Source organism: Triticum aestivum, chromosome 2D (genome assembly GCF_018294505.1).
Source record: "Triticum aestivum cultivar Chinese Spring chromosome 2D, IWGSC CS RefSeq v2.1, whole genome shotgun sequence".
In the NCBI taxonomy this organism is placed as follows: Eukaryota; Viridiplantae; Streptophyta; class Magnoliopsida; order Poales; family Poaceae; genus Triticum; species Triticum aestivum.
Genome location: NC_057799.1, coordinates 427,061,586 through 427,078,784, shown reverse-complemented (window position 1 = coordinate 427,078,784; position 17,199 = coordinate 427,061,586).

The following is a 17,199-nucleotide window of genomic DNA, read 5'->3' as shown; positions in this document are numbered from 1 at the left end:
CTTTGGCGGAGCGAATGGAGTGGAGGGGGGACAGGGGGAGGGGGGTTTGGGGAATATTATTGGCTAGTTGGCTGAAGGGCGGTTGAATCGGATTTGGGGGGAATTTTTGGGTGTGGGGGGGAGGATTTTCGCGCGGTGGGCGGGGGGAGTTTGGCGCATGGTCGGTTTCTCCAAGTGCAGTCCCACGTGTCAGTGAAGAGGCAAGCCGAAGCGCGTTCCATTTGCGTGAGCCGTGTGCAGGACCGAACGTGTGTGGGGTGCAATGCGACCGCGACAGGAGTGCTGTGAGTGTACCGCCTTTTTTCCTTTTAAACTAGGTGCTTCAACCCCTCAAAAAAAATTGATGCTTCGCGCGATCCATTGATACCACTACTAGTAATCCAGTAATCTTGACTAAAACGGCGCGGTCGGGTCTTTTCCCGCGCGATATGCTGGTAGGTTGGCTTAGTTGGGTTTTTTTAGGACGAGTAATGCTACACCTACGTAATCCTAGTTACGTAATTAATGCAATGTGAAATGTGTGAGCTGTTGATTGTAGATTGGGGGGAGGGAGGGGCCCACCACCATGAAAATCAGGGGAGGAGAGGGAGAGGCAATTTACGTTAACCCTTTCGTAGGTTCCCGTAGATGTAGAAAGATCTGAAATGCGTGAATGTGTAGTGGAAGTACTATTGGAGTGCCTAAGATAATTTGTGTATGTATAGACCCTATGTGTTTATTTTACTTCGCATGTTAGATTTGTCTCGGTTCAATAAAAAGCAGAGTTGGTGATGATGGTGTGCCTGTCATCCTGCAATATAGGCCGTCCGTTCTATATCTAACGGATAGGAAGGAAACTATGACAATTTACCCGCACTCCTCTCCACATTTGCAGATAAGGCTTTCCCTCGCTCATCCTTTTCTCCCACAAGATCTTGATCTTCCATGCAACGCACGGGCATCTTGCTAGTACTCCTACAATATGTATATTATTGGGAAAGTTCATATACACCGGCCGAGATTAATGCAAACACGGCAGATTTTCATTACATTTCGAACTTTTATAGGACAGAAAAATAAAAGAAACCCGACCCTAAACCTATTCTACGGCGGCGACCGACGTCCTCCATCTGCGATCTCTATGTACGGGGGCGGGGTTCAAGACCCGTGAAGTGAAGGTGCGGTCTCCGGCGAGGAAGAGTAGAACACGGGATACGGACCGGCCAGTTGGCACACCATGCCCTGCCGCCTCCCATGCCCTACTCATCCTCGGAGGAGTCCCCGACCTCGGCGGTGCCGGATGTTGGACGGCGGCAAGTAGGACGCGTGGCTGACGGTGCTCCTGTCGTCGGCCGCCAGCGTGGCCACCGCTTGTGCAGTCGCGTCCGCATCCGGCTACGCCGCTATTGCGTCGCGAGAGGTGACTTGAGCGAGGGCGGCGACCTCGAGCTTCATCCCCGAAGACAAGCTCTCCTGCAGAGCGTTCGCACTTGCGGTCATGGCGGATGTGGTGCCGGGTAGGAGGACGATGCGCTATGGTGTGGAGGTTAGCTGGGCGTTGCCACTTTAAGTAGCGCATTCTGGTGAGGCCAAGCGTCCGGGTGCGTCATTAAGTCGCCAGAGTTGGTTCCTCGGGCACCGAGCCTCTTAACGACGACATACGAACGGATGGCATGAATGCGGGCAGCTGGCGCCGGCTGAGAACGCACCGCCCGACGGCGCGAGGGACGAGGGTTTTGGTGTGCCAGGGTAGTCAGCTGCGGTCGTGGCAACGTTGGAGATGCCGTTTGCTCACATGCGATCCCCGCATGTCATTGAAAAAGCAAGACGACCCGGCATGGTCTCAGGTCCAGAGGATGCAGTTGGCCGCGCTAAACCACTCCGCGGACGCGTCGCGGCGCCCCGTGCATCCTCGATGAGCCGGGTGTTGGGGTGTGTTTGGATTGTGGCCAAAGTGCACCTTACCAAAATTTGGTCATGACCCAAAGATTGGTCTTTGTTTGGATGGTTGCCTTTTTTTGGCATGCCAATGAACTCTAGCCAACTCTAGTTCATTTTTCTTGCCAATGTCGGCCAAATCATGGGCAACCAATACCTCAACCAAAATTTTGGTCATGACCCAAAGATTGGTCTTTGTTTGGATGGTTGCCATTTCTTTGGCATGCCAATGAAATCTAGCCAACTCTAGTTCATTTTTCTTGCCAATGTCGGCCAAATCATGGGCAACCAATACCTCAACCAAAATTTTGGCTACCCAATGCTTTGATGGGGCAACCTTGGGCAAACACCAAACATACCGTTGGTCGTGCCACAGCACTAACGCCACCCTTGGCACACTGAAACCGACCGTGTCTAGCGACGATATGATCGTGTCGCTCACCGCGGCCGCCGTGTCCAGAGGCAGTGCTGGAGCTGCGCCCCGTTGTTGGCCCCAACGACCCACATGAACGGTTGTCGGTGGCGAGGAGGTCGTGGGCCAACTCCTCCATTGGACTAGTCTGTGCTACGTCGTCCCGACGGGTGTGCCCCACATGTCGGTTTCCCTGTTTTCCCGACCATATTCGAGCGTCAGTGCTCCGCGTTGCGCATTAGCCTTTCACTATGTAGGCCAAGCGAGACAACTTATTGTTTATTTGAGCCGTTCAAGTATAATCATGTGGCGTTTGCTTATTTCTCATTCCTCTCCAACCCTCTTCTACATCGATCATGTCGCCCTCCAGTCGAGTCCATCCTCTCGCATGCCTCATTTGAACATTCCACCGAGTATCATTCGCATGTACCCACCCTAGTCCTCTTTCAATAGATCTCCGGACCCCGAGATGAAATCGAGAGGGAACGAGTGGGGGCACGTGATACCTAAGGCGGATTCAAAATTTTGAACCGGTGATCATAGCATCCGCAAATCATATATAAAGGGTATTCAATGTTCGTTTCATTTTTGAACGTACAATATACTCCCCCTATCCTTTCTAGTTTACATATAAGTTTTATGTGTAGTCAAAGTATCTCTACTTTGATCAAAAAGGTATCAACATTCAACAACGCCCAATCAATATTGTTAGATTCGTACGTCCTAGATTTGTACTCGAGGTGGTCCCAATTTGACTATTGACAAGATTAATAGTACATGAGATGTATAATGTGAAAATTATATCATTGGAAACTCCTTTCACATACGAATTTGACCGTATGCTTTGTGTAAGTTGCATGTCATATATTATTACTCTAACATTTGGTCAAAGTTAGCCTCGAAAAACGCATTAGACCGTGTATGCTTTGTGTAAGTTGCATGTATATATTATTACTCTAACATTTGTGTAAGTTGCATGTCATATATTACTACTCTAACATTTGGTCAAAGTAGTATAGTGGAAGTGGATCCTCTGACGTAGGTATCCCTGCCTTACCCTCCCTTTCGGTCACTTACTGGCGGACCCCATGCTTGCTAGGCCCCGCATGTCAGTTACTCAATGGGTTCGGCCACGTCAGGGGATCCTCATCCGTAGTATACTCCCTCTGTTTTTATTTACTCCGCATAAAACGGAGGGAGTGGTGGTATAATAAATCACGCGGGCGGGGGAGGGGGAGGGACGTCGGTTTGCTCTCAACTGCGGTCCCACAAGCGAGCGAAAACGCAAGACGAAGCGCGTTCCATTCGGTGAGCGACGTGGAGGGTCCAGCGTGCCGGGCTGCAACGCGAACGCGACAAGAGCGATGTACAGTCGAAACCGATTGACCGGTCGTCACCGGAACTACTATTCACACCAGAACCTTCGCTGCTCGGCCTACGCCAGCCACTGCCCCTAAAACCACACCAAATATCCAGCCCATTCCCCCACCTTTCGATCCCCTAGCCCGCATCAAGCGTCCCCTAGTTCGCCGGAAAGCCATGGTACACCGCAAGATCACTTACAACAAGATGCTGACACCGGAGCGCCACGCAGAAATCGCGGCGGTGGTCGGCGCCACAGACCTCCATTCCCAAGCTCGCTTTGCGGCGGGACAATCCCCGAGTTCTCTGGAGCCAAGCTACGAGGAGGAGGAAGCCGATCCAATGTTCATGGCGGAGGTCGCGGCGCAGAAGGCCCCCGATGGGTATGAGACGATGGACGTCGACTTCGTGCCAGCGTCCGAGTCCCCCATGGTGCAGGCGGACCAGCGGTTCAACATGGCGATACTAAAGGAGGACCGGGAGGCAGAGGCTCAACTCGACACGGAGCGCACGCATGCCACTGCCATCGAGGCTCTCCTGCAGGCGGAACCGGATGTCGTGGATGTGAACCGGGCGGCGGAGGCTCAACTTGAGGCGGAGCGCACGGATGCCACTGCCATCGAGGCCCTCCTGCAGGCAGAACCGGACGTCCTGGACTTGAACCGGGCGGCAGAGGCTCGACTCGATGCAGAGCGCGCGGATGCCACTCTCATCGACGCCCTCCTGCAGGCGGAACCGGATGTCCTGGACTTGAACCGGGCGGCCGAGGCTTGACTCGACGCGGAGCGCGCGGATGCCGCTGCCATCGAGGCCCTCCTGCAGGCGGAACCGGACGTCCTCAACTTGAACCGGGTTGTGCTCTCGTCCGTGCAGAGCGCCCGCACGCTCCGCTTGAACGAGTAGCTGGAGGCCGAGGACAACAACGGTGCGGAGACACACGTCGGCAGCGACGGCTGGTTCGCGCCGGCAGCCAAAGACGACGAGGCCGTCTCTTTCCGCGAGCAGTGATAGTTTTTCTTTATGTTGTTGTTTTTATGGATCTTTTGCTGTGTAAAAACATATATTTGTTATGCAAGTCGCCTGACTTGGGTCAGTCTACCATTACAGGCGGTTGGATGAATATCCTACATCTCCTAACCCTTATTTCCTTCTTCCTCACATCTTCTTCCCCAACAGACCACCGCACGGGCCGTACGGATACTCCCCAACATGCGGTTGGATAAACATACTCTATGAACAAAAATTATGTGTCAGCGATAGGATGGCTGAGTTTGGTTTGTTTCAATGCGACAGCACGTGTCAGTGAGGGTGCGTTCCCTTGGTTGGGTTTGTGGCGTGCAGGAGCGACTGTGTGAGGGTGCGGTGCGACCGCGGGCGTGCAAGAGCGACCGTGTGAGGGTGCGGTGCGACCGCGACAGCCGTGCGCAAGTGTACCTCCTTCTCATTTTGAAAACTTTAGGCAAGCTTGGCAAAAATGTGTGGCGAAGTTTGGCAATGCAAGGCCTAGACCCAAACAGAATAAGTACGTACGTACTAGGAGTACTAGTGTTAAAAAAGAAAGGCGGGGTTTTCCTTCGCGGGATTTAATCGATACAAATCCTCGTTTCACGTGTCAATTAATGCGTATTGTTTTCTCCAAAGACCAAAGAGCTAACCATCTCACTCCTCATCGCTTGATTAATGCAGCGCCATGCAAACCAACCTTCTCACTTCCGCATGCATGCAGGGGATATTAATGTCCTTGGTTGCTAACCCCATCAATTTTGCCTCGATTAGTGTTAGTGGCCCTTTGCAAATTGTAATTTTGATATACTGGCCTTGTGTACAAAAAATGGAGGTAGTAACTATATTTGACTTCCTTCCCCATTGCGGTGACGTCGACGAAATCTTTTTTTTGTGGTTTGGCGAAGTGCGTTCGACGGAGAACACCATTGAGGGAGACCACGGTAAGTCGTTCGCAAGTGCCGCCTGCAAGCCGAGACAACCGCCTTATTTGCATCCAGGAAGTCCTTTACTAGTACAACCAGGAGTACTAGTGCGGTGAGATGGTTTCTCGAAGAAGATGATGGAGAAGCGGAGTCAGCGAAGAGTGAAATGATGGTTGCTTCGTCCGTGCTTTTGTGATTTGACGCCTCACTGCTTTGTGATTTGTGATAGAAGGGACAGGGGAGTAGACTCTGTGCTCTATACTGTACTACATGCGTCCAAGCATGGGAGAACGAGGAGAGACGTTGCATTTTTCTATTCCATCAATCAATCAATCAGGGAGCTTCGGTTCCATCTTTTTGGCTTTGGCAACACCGTCCACAATGGTTCCCACGATGCCAAAAGCTATTTTCACATTTGGCTACACATTGTGGATGCCCTTAACCGTACCACTTGGTTTTGCTCCTGTGTGCTATCTATACAAATCTCAATTATATTGATCTAAAAAATTATAGAATCGAGATTAGTAAAAAGGAGGTGATTTTGCCGCGCGGATGGCGGGGGAGGTTTCTTATTTGAGCAATGCTACATCCACGTAATGGTTTACGTAAAGTTACAAACTGATGTGATGTGGGACTATTTGATTGGATTAAAGGAGAGGATTAGGCCCACCCCACCTAAAAATCAGGGGGGCATATATAGATTAGATGGAAAGTATACGTAGCAGCTACGTAGCCCTTTGTAAGTCTAGGATTAGGCTTCTTATTTTCGGAGGACGTTGTCCTGGCAGTTTGCTAACATGCGGTCCCACGTGTCAGTGCTTTACCAAGCCGATCCGCGTCCCACATGAGGCAGAACAACGGCAGAAGCAACACGTGGTTAAGTTGAAGAAGATGAGGGAGAAGCGGATTCAGCAATGAGTGAAATGATGGTTGCTTCGTCCCTCCAACTTAACTGCGGGAAAGGTGCAGCTTGTGATTTGACGCCTCATTGCTCATTACTACGCCGATGCCATGACTGGGGTGCTTCACCCCGGCTGCTCTGCACTGTATTCCGGTATGGCACGTGGACCCGGTAGCTTGATGTCCCACATGTCGGCGAAAGGGACTAGAAGATTTATGAAAGCGAGCGCTCCACTCTTACGACGGAGGAGTAGATGACACGACGGCCCAGTAAACTGTCACTTGTAGTACTGTATAGTACTATAGTTTTGCTGTTTCGCACGATCCATCGATACAAACCCGATTAAACAGGAAAGGGCGGGATTTTTCCCGCGCGGTAGATGATACTGGCCATACATTTCAAAGGCAATTTTAATGTATGCAAACTGAATAATTATAAGTAACAATATGATATCTAGTAAAACTAAAAACACATATGATTTATTGTGTTAGAGTGTAGTAGTAGTGCTGTATTGCATAGTTGTTAGATGTAACATGCGAGAACATGTAGAGATGTAGTTTTGGAGGGCCTATAGAGAGAAAAGCGTAATACGGTCACCGAACTTCAGAATAAGCTGATTACGATCACTATATACGTTTTGCGGTGATTATACGGTCACTTGCTCATAGTTCAGCATCGGATTGCACTCTGTTGACCGGCCAAATAGTCTGCGTGGCGCCATGTTGACTAGTTAAATTGACCACATTCCTTGTGGGTCCCACCTGTCAGTTCGCATAGGCAAAAGGTCAGATAAACACAAATTTACGCAGGCGCGACAAGGCTCCAACCCGTGCGCGGGAATCACCTGGTTGTGTATGTGTCTATCAGGGCCTGATGTGTGCGCATGCACGTGTAGGTTGAGCACTTGAGCGTGAGAGTGTCTGTTGGTCGTGTGGTGTACTGTTGTGTGCATGCATGCATGCGTGTGTGCGTGTGAGTGTTGCATGCGTGCGTGTGAGTGTTGCGTGCGTGCGTGGCTGCGTGTGTACGTGTGAGTGTTGCGTGCGTGCGTGGGTGCATGTGTTTGTGTGAGTGTTGCGTGGATGCAGTTCGTGTGCATGCGTGCGTGTGTGTATAATCACCACACCAGCTCATGTGTGTTAAAACAGACGGCTCAGCATACCAATACAAGGCCACCTTGTCCGTTGTGCCCGCGGTCATGACTTCGAACCACCGTCCAAATATTTTTTTGTCGTTTGTTTTCATTCTTACTAGCAAGATGCCCGTGCGTTGCACGTAACATCAAGATGCATTTGTATGACTTGTTTATCTTGTGAGAGAAAAGGATGAACGAGGGAAGGCCTTATTTGCAAATGTGGAGAGGTGTGTGGGTACCTTTTTGCAAAATTGCCATAGTTTCTTTCCTATCCGTCAGATATAAATCGGACGGCCTATATTGCAGGATGGCAGGCACACCATCATCACCAACTCTATTTTTTATAAGAGTGTATTTTATGTATTTTATAAGAGTGTAGATGTAGAGTAGATACAAGTCGACAGGTGGGCACGATGGTAGTGAGATAATGTGATGCAACACTAGAGGTGCCACGTGGAGCGTTTAACTGGTCAACTAGTCATGTCATGAGCAAATACAGAGTTGTACGATGAGCCCGTGACTGTATAATAACCACTAAACGTAAATTGTGACCGTAGTGAGTGGATTCTGAAGTCCAATGTATGTATCGTGCTTTCGCTTCAAATACAATGATTGTCATTGCATATATCGCGAGAGAAAGATGAAACATGCGTGAATTTTCTGGGGGCTTACTTTTAGAGGAGCTGGAGATAGTTTTGTGTGCATACGTGAAAGGGGCGTACAGGCGGGGGGTTATGCGATGGAGAGAGAGATGCTCTTCGTTTCTCTTTATTATGACTAACTTTGTATATAGTATAAAAATATACAAATTCACAGTGCGGAATAAATATCATTGTGGGCACCATGCAATGCAAATTAGCGTTCGTACTCCTCCATATAACTTTGTAATGTTGTATATATGTAGAAACTCTAAAATAATTTTTTGGCCACACTTTATTCAAAAGGAATGTTGTATGCGAAATAAACGTGAAGAGAGGGCTTTTTAGATCAATGGGGTACGTGATGTAACATGTGTGAATGTGTAGTTGATGCATTTGGCGGGGCCTGGAGAGGGATGTGTGTGTATTACGTATTCGAGAGAGGCATGGATAGAGGGGCTGACGAGGGGGCGTGGGAGAGATAGCACGAGAAATGAGAGTGGTCTAGAGAGAGAGAGGAATATGACGTCACGACAAGAGATTCCATTCCCTTGAGTGTGTATATGCAAGGGGGGAGGGAATAGAGGCACCAGGAGAAATTTTCTGTGTGTGTGGTGTTTGTGTTGGTATGTGTGGGTGTGAGAAGATAATGAGACGTGGGGGCAGAGGGTGTGTCACCGCGTGAGGTCCGGTGGGTCGAGGTGAGGCCCTTCGTTCGGTTCCGACCTGCGCCACATTGGTCGGCCCGTGACGCATTTAGGAGGACCCATGGATGACTAGTCGTACAAGACAAAGATAGCAGAATTGTGAAGGACTCTATGTCCACTAACAAAGCCGGCTAGGATTTGTAACCCTAGGTTCTCGGACTAAGGTAACCCCTTTATCTCTGATATTACTATTCATCCAACCTAACTTTAAGGGGCATCCTACAGAATGCTCTGCTAGAATCATACTCGTCGATTAGGAAGAGAGGTGTGAGACAATGCGTGAGAGACAGGCGTAAAGATAATGTGCGTACATGAGACACGTAGGCAGGTCCATGTATATAGAAAGGGTCGATGAGGATTGTGCGTGTGTATGTTTGCAAGAGGAAGAGTGCTTGTGATAAAGGTTAGTGAAAACAATTGTAAATGGTTATGAGAGGGAGGGAGGGTTATATCTAGAGCATGTGTGCGAGAAAGACACCTCGGGAGAGTGTGTGAGCATGTGTGAGAGACCACCGATGGAGAGTGAAACTACACGTAAAAGACTGCTCTACACATTGATTAAAGATATAAATTGTATCCAAATATTAGGATGGGATCATGATATTTGCAATTCGCGTAAGGAGCGGTCATTGATCCATCAGACATCTAGATTCTATCGAATCTGAGCATGTCTATGTTATTATTCGACACAATTGATCCACATAGTTAGTATTTTGAGCTCCAGACAATGCATCGCTTTAGCAATCAAATATAAACGTGAGTATAGTTCATGTTGTGTGTGTAAAGCACATTATACATACGAAAGTTACACAATGGACATTATAAATAGCTACCTATGAACTAGCATACATTTGAATTCAACTTAAGGTGGTTTAAAAAAATCGAATTCAACATGAAGTCCATTCAATTATTTGAATTTGATATCATGGCATTTGTAAACCATACCTAAATTATGGGGGCACCAATCTTTGCTCTGATTTTGTACATAATAGCATATGTAGTCGTGTACAAAATAGATTCAAATTTAGCTCCTCCATTCCAAAATAATCGTAGTTATAGGATTTTCAAGTGTCAAAATTTCAAAAAGAAGCGGATAATTTAATGAGGTTTTCAAACATACAAGGTCAAATATAACGTTGTCTATTTAGGTCAATCCTCATAGTTCAAGAGTACTCTAAACGTGAATGCTTGTGTTTCAAAATTTCGAACGAAGCGCCAAAAGAGCCTCTACTCGCCCGAAACCGCGTGAGACCAATGTTTGGTAGTACAAGGAAATTACTTTTCTAATAACTCCGACCCGTGAAACCTACCGGCCCGACGTCCAAAGGTCTAAACCGGGGTAGGTTTGTAGCTTCATCTAGACGCCACGCAACCGCATCCGAAAAACATTCATACACAACGGCCGCCTAAGCACATATGCGCGCGGCTGAAATCGCTCCCGCCCACTATTTGGGACACCTGGGATTACCATCCTACCCCCGACCTGCAGTAGGTCCGAAATTTAAGAGGGGGGCAAAGTTTGTACTTTCCCCAAATTTCAAACAAGCACGTCCCATCTTCTGTTCAAAAAAGCCAAAAACAAGCGCGTCCCAGACCGAAACATGGTTCCCCCCCACCCGTCCGATTCCCCATTCGTACTCCGTGGGCGCCAAAGCTACCTCTCCACCAGCCACGAAACCCCGGCGTCCTCCGTCCGCCACCCCATCCCACCCATCAACCGCCACCCTCCTCCATCACGCCGGAGCCGATACCCTGACATTGTCGTCCACCGCAACCTCAACCGCAACGCCCTCCACGGCTAGTAGTTGAAGCCGAGGCCGAGTCGTCCGTACCCGAGCCAGTTCAACCACGTCGTCCTGCGCCTCACCGCTGCCGCTCCAACTTCGCCACCCTCCACCGCACCGGAGCTGTTCCTGCTACACCGTCCTTCGCCGCCTCGGATCTGCTTCCCTTCCGCCGACATATGGCCACGGCAACACAGTCAACAATTTGGCCATGGGTTCGTCCAAGCCTGCACCCTCCAGAACATCGGTTTCCCCGGTAAAAAGAAGAAGATCGGCGCGACATGTGGAGGTGACCACACCGGCAACCGAAAAAGGTACTCCTCTTCCCTTATTTGTGCAAATCTTACGTCTCTGCTTGCACGGTATTCATCCCACAGAAGACACTGGTTGACCGCTTCTTCTTGATACTAGATGTTCCTAGTAACTCGTGATGCACAAGGTTTCTCCTCATATACTATTTCACCCTAGCTAGAGGTCTGTCGCCCCCTTGAATTTCAATTTCTGGCCAGTTGATTCCCAATTAACGGAAGCATTCCCCAGCGTAACAGGCGCTAGTACGCCTATTATGCTGGTGAAGCAGCGCCTTGGTGTTTATCTTAGGGGCATGTGCGGCCTAGAGCTACTGGCGCCCGATCTGGAGGTCGGCCAGGATTAAAGGGATGGCCTGGGGGCGTTGCCAAGCACGGCGGTGGTGTGAGGTCGATGGGAGGGCGGGGCGGTGGAGGCAGGGGTCTGGGCCGGTGGTCGCTGGCGGTTCGAGAAAGATCGTCAACAGTGACTGGCGGGAGGTAGACGAAGGCCATCTGCCCGTTCCTTATAGATCGGACGGTTCATTAAAAAAATCGACTGACCTATTTATTTTCAGTCGACTGTTATCTTAGATATGACCACATGTGGTGGTGTGCTGGAGGAGTACCTGCATTTCCTGTGCTCATATATTACAAAATCATACGGAGTAGAATCTAATTTTGTTTGCCATGCAATGTTGTAGAGCTATCATATGTCTCCTGTCATTTATTTTTCAGCCACCTGCTATCTGCTACTTTTACAGTGCACTAGTTCTGCACACACTTCACCCTTACTCTCACTATTGTGTTTTTATTCAAGGTATTTCAGACTCTGCTGCCATGAGAGAAGCCAAAAAGAAAAGAGAGAAGTCGCTCCAGCTTCGTGTGCAGTTAGGCAAGACACGTTACAGCGCTATAAAGGGTGCAGTGTCAGCAGATGGAGACGGTAAACGTAGCTCTGGAGTTGATGACCTCGCTCACAATGAACCGCCATCCCAGGTGCTTGCTTTAACTTCGCGGTGTCATATGTGGTTGCATGTTCCATATGGTGTCTAGCTTGTATTCGAAATGCCGAAGTCGGTAAGATAAGGAAAGATATTTTTTTACATGAACCACCATCCCGTGAGCACCAGAAGACAAATAGCTAGTCAGGGCACTGGCCGAGCCAGTGGCAAGCCCAGCAAAGATAGGCATTGCCTGGAAGCCAACTAAAAAGTTGCGATGGTGGCGAAGCAGCCCGCCTCCCACCAGGTTCTCAGGTCCTAGATGATCATGCTCACCACTCCAGCCGGATGTCTAGCTTGTATTGCTTCCAATTTGGTTAAATTGCATCTGCTTAGCTTACACATTATACCTTTGAATATGACATGCCTTTCTGTTTTTGGTACCTACTAGTACATCTGTGTATTAACCATGTTCTTACATCAAACTAATGTTCTTGTGTATCCCTCATCAATCACTTATGACGAGGCAGGCAGGCAAGGGGACTACTCCTCATTTAAATAATGCAGCGTCAGCCTCCCGACATGATTCTCAAGAAACAGAAATGCTAGATGAAGATAGTGAACGTAGCTCTGTAGTTGATTACAGCATTTCCCCTACACTAGCATCGCAGGTGCTTGCTCTAACTTGGCAGCGTGATATGTGGTTGCATGTTGCATATGGTGTAGATTGTAATTCTTCCAATCTGGTTAAACTGCATGTGCTAGTCTGCTTAGCTTATACATTATACCTGTTAATGTGACATGCCTTCCTGTATTTAGTACATAGTACATCTGTCTATTAAGCATGTCCTTCCATAAAACTATTGTTTTTTTTGTATCCCGCATCAATCAACATGATGAGACACCTTTAGTATATGCAGTGCAATATTAGTTGCATCTTTCATATAATTTATAGCATGCGATGCTTCTAATTTGTTGAAATTCCATTTACGATGGGACGCTTTTAACTTGGTAGAGTCATATTGGTTGCATCTTTCATGTGGTGTCTAGCTTACATTGCTTCTTATTTGCTGGAATGGTTTCTGCTTAGTTTACACAAACAGTTGTGAACATGCCATGCCGTCCTGTTTTTCGTACATATTCCATCCCGGTATCATGTGTTTGCCTTACATCAAAGTAGTGATTGTCAGTATCATGCATGAATGAGTTCTGAAGAGAGAATTTTATTGCTTTTTCTTGTCGGTTTTACTTGACAATTCAAAATCAATAAAGCGGAAGGAAGTTAGCAAGGCAGCGGATAAAGGCGCTCCTTCCGAACGGAGGGCCTCTACAGTTTCTACTCCTCCACACCCCCAAGATGATTTCCAAGACAACACATGCATAGACACTCAACAAAGTTGTGTTTATGATGAGCACGTCTCCCCTAGTGCAGCATCACCGGTGCTCCCTCTAACTTGGCACTGTTATATGTGGTTGCATGTTATGTGTGATGTCTAGCTTGTATTGCTTCTAATTTTGTTGAATTCCATCTGCTTACTTTACACATTATACATGAATAAGACACGTGTTCCTGTTTCTAGAACATACAATATCTGTCTATCACACCATGTTCTTACATCAAATTACTACTGTTGTGTAACCTGCAACAATCACTTATCATAAGACACGTTTGACTTCAGAGTGTGATATAGGTTACATCTCACATTCTTTTCTAGCTTGTACTACTAATTTGTTGAAATGGCACTTATGACGAGACAGTTTTAACTTGGTAGAGTGATATTCGTTGCATCTTTCATATGGTGTCTAGCTTTCATTGCTTCTAATTTGTTGAAATGCCTTCTCCTTAGTTTACACATCATAAGCTGTGAATATGCAATGCTGTGAATATGCAATGGCACTAATGACGAGAGACCTCTAACATGGTAGTGTGATGTTGTTTGCATCTTGCATATGATTTATTTCTTGTACTGCTTCACATTTGTTTAAACGCCATTTATGATGAGACACTGTTAACTTGGCAGAGCGATATTTGTAGCATCTTTCATATGGTGTCTACCTTCCATTGCATTGCTTCTAATTTGGTGAAATGTCTTCTTCTTAGTTTACACATCATAGTTCTGGTTATCTCTTCCGTCCTGTTTTTCATACATATTACATCATCCTATCATGTGGTTGTCTAACATCAAAGTTCAGTTCGTCTGCATCATGCATCAATTTGTTCTAAAGAACTAAATTGTTATTCGTTTTTCTTGTCGGCTTGACTTAACATGGCACCGAGAAAGAGGAAGAAACACAGAATGGCAGGGAATGAGAAGCGGATGAATCCTGCAGATTCTGCTGGTACTGATGGTGCAATAGAAGGACAAAGTCCAGCGGAAAATTCTATAAACACGGCATCCCATGCTACACGAGTTGCAAAAAAAGCCAAACAGAAACAAATGGCTGCCACCAAACAAGCAGAGACAGCCCTAGTTCTTGCAACACCTACCACAGTACTACCAGCTGCACGACTTACTCGTGCGTCAACTGAGCTAGCAGCACGTTCCCAAGCTCCCTTGCCACCTGACACTACTTCCCAAGCACTCTTGACACAAGACGAGTTGGCAATATTAGATGAACCTTGTGAGCTTCAACAGCAAGAAGGTAGTTGCTGGAGTCAAGTTACAATTGCATGCTTCTTTATATGTAGTCTCACAGTTTGATGTACACTAACACTTCCTATGTTCGTTGTTGGACTAGCACCTAGGCGCAAGAGGCAACAAACATCAGGGATAATGCTCGATAGGTAACTAAATCTAGACGAGGAAGAATGGAGATCCGTTTTGAGGCAGGTTTAAAAAGGCCACGTGATGCTACAGAGTCAGCCAAGTTAGTATCAGAGGCAGCGGTTGCCGTTAGGTGTCATGTATGTATCCTCCCAACATGGATTCAGTACAGGAATGACAAAGACGAAACCCAGTTCAACACCTTCCTCGACCATTTATCTGTAAGTATGGTTATGTATGGAAACTAGTAATATCGTCTTGCTCTGTCCCATACTTTCTAGGTTGCTGATAATGAGACTTCCATAATTTTCAACAGATGAGGTTCAAGTTGGATAGCCAAGATGATGCAACCAAACAAGCTTGCACCCATGTTTTCAAGTCTGCTCTGTGACAGTATCAGTATAACTTGAGGAAAACTCACTTTGAAGGCAAGGCTAACAGTGAACTTTCCCAAACATCTCCAGTGGAAAATATATCGGATGAAGACTGGAGGGGCCTTGTTAAACATTAGTTTGATCCGAAGTATCAGGTACATTATATATATGTGATCAGATCACATGTTGAAGTCCTATTTACGCATGTGCCACACAAATCTATCTACTTGTAGGTGAACTGTTCAAAGAACAAGGCCAACCGTACAAAAGTGAAATTCCAACAGACGACAGGATCTCGTAGCTATATTGCACACTGCGAGGCTCTTGTAATTAGCTGCTGTTTCACTCTTTTCGCTGTACCATATTATCAGATCTATATTGACTTGTTCGAAATGCAGAGGAAAGCCCGCAAGGACCAAAAAGTACCTGAACCAAATGCTGTGGAAATCTTCAAGGACTGTCACACCAGCAAGAAGAAGGGCATGACTACACCAGTCAAAGCCGCTGTTGTAACTCCTTAATCCTCATCCCTTTTAACTACTACTTACTCTGACTTGTGCCTTGAACTGCATGGTTTGCAGCCAATGTCTATTACTCTTTTCAATTTTATACACAATTGTCTTAGCGTATCATTGCACCTTACAAGGTCTAAAAGAGAGGAGTGATGTTCCTTTGATCTTGACCCGTAATCTAGTTCCGTGCTGGACTTGCCCACACAATGTTACAATTGCCTGTTTGTCTGTTCTCAGTTGTTTTGTGATATGAATGATGTCATACTATGCTTACCGTATTATAAACTTCGTCTCTTTATCCTTAGCCCTCAATACAATGTGAAGAAATAGACAATACATTAGCGATGGTACATGGTCATATGTTTGGAACCTGGTTTTATTATGTACTTTGCAATAAAATACAACTAATAATTTACATGGGTTCACCAGAATAAGTTCTGTATATAGACCAAAGCTATTTTGTTTGGTTTTGTTGCCTCCTTAATATCTTCTGTTCTGGTACTACTAATGTAAATCCTCAACTTTTCAGCAAGCTATGGAAAAAATGGTGGAACCGCCACCTTCTGAAGGTGGCGAGGCAACTATAACCGCAATGTCGGCTCTTGCTGCAGTGGGTCAGTACCTGTCCACTAACAGTGCCAAAAGCACGTTCCTGTGTAATACTGGGTTGGTTGTTAAGGAAATATAGTCCAAACTGCCTCATGATCAAGATATGCAAGCTCAAAGCAATGTTGTATCTGCGCTCCAGACACAAGTCCATTCCCTAACAGAGACCCAAGGAGAAACATTGCTCAATGTCGTCAAGATATGCATGGTTTTGAAACCAGACTATCAGACATTTTCTATGTTGTTCAAGAGCCTAGGGGAAATGAAGGCAAGGGTTATGGTGCTCCATCGGACAATACAGCATGAAAACGTAACGGTCAGGTCAAATGAACTGAGCTTCTGAACTTCTGGTGGTGCATTTATCTGCTAGACTGTTAAGTTTTATGCTAACCTTCCTTTTGTTATATAGTTGTAATTTATTTTGGTGCGATATAACATTTATTCTTAACGTGCAGCCACCGGCTGAAGAAAACAGCAAGCCATATTTGTATAGTGTAGGGTGTTCCCTATATTTGCACTGGTGGCGATCTTTGATGCCGAGTGGATGTAATCTGTGCAATCGCCTTAATAGCCTAGCGTTAGTTTCGGCCTTATTTATTTCCTAGTCTTCTTTTTCCCTGGTTTGCTAGTGGCCGCAACTACCATGGGCCATATACGGGCCGTAGGATCCATGGGTCTCCTAAGGGCCGTCGATAAATGGGCCTGTAATCGGTGGGCCTCGGGCCGTCGGATAAATGGGTCTACATGGGCCGTAATCGGGCGTACTTGGTATCGGCCCAGCACGGTAACAGGCCGTAGCACAGCAAAGGCTTAATTCTGTCACAGGCATAACGGGTCGTTAATGGGCCAGAATATAGGACGGGCTGGAAACGGCGCAACGGGTTAACAGGCCAGAAACGGGCCGACTCTTGCCATGGGCCGAATTTG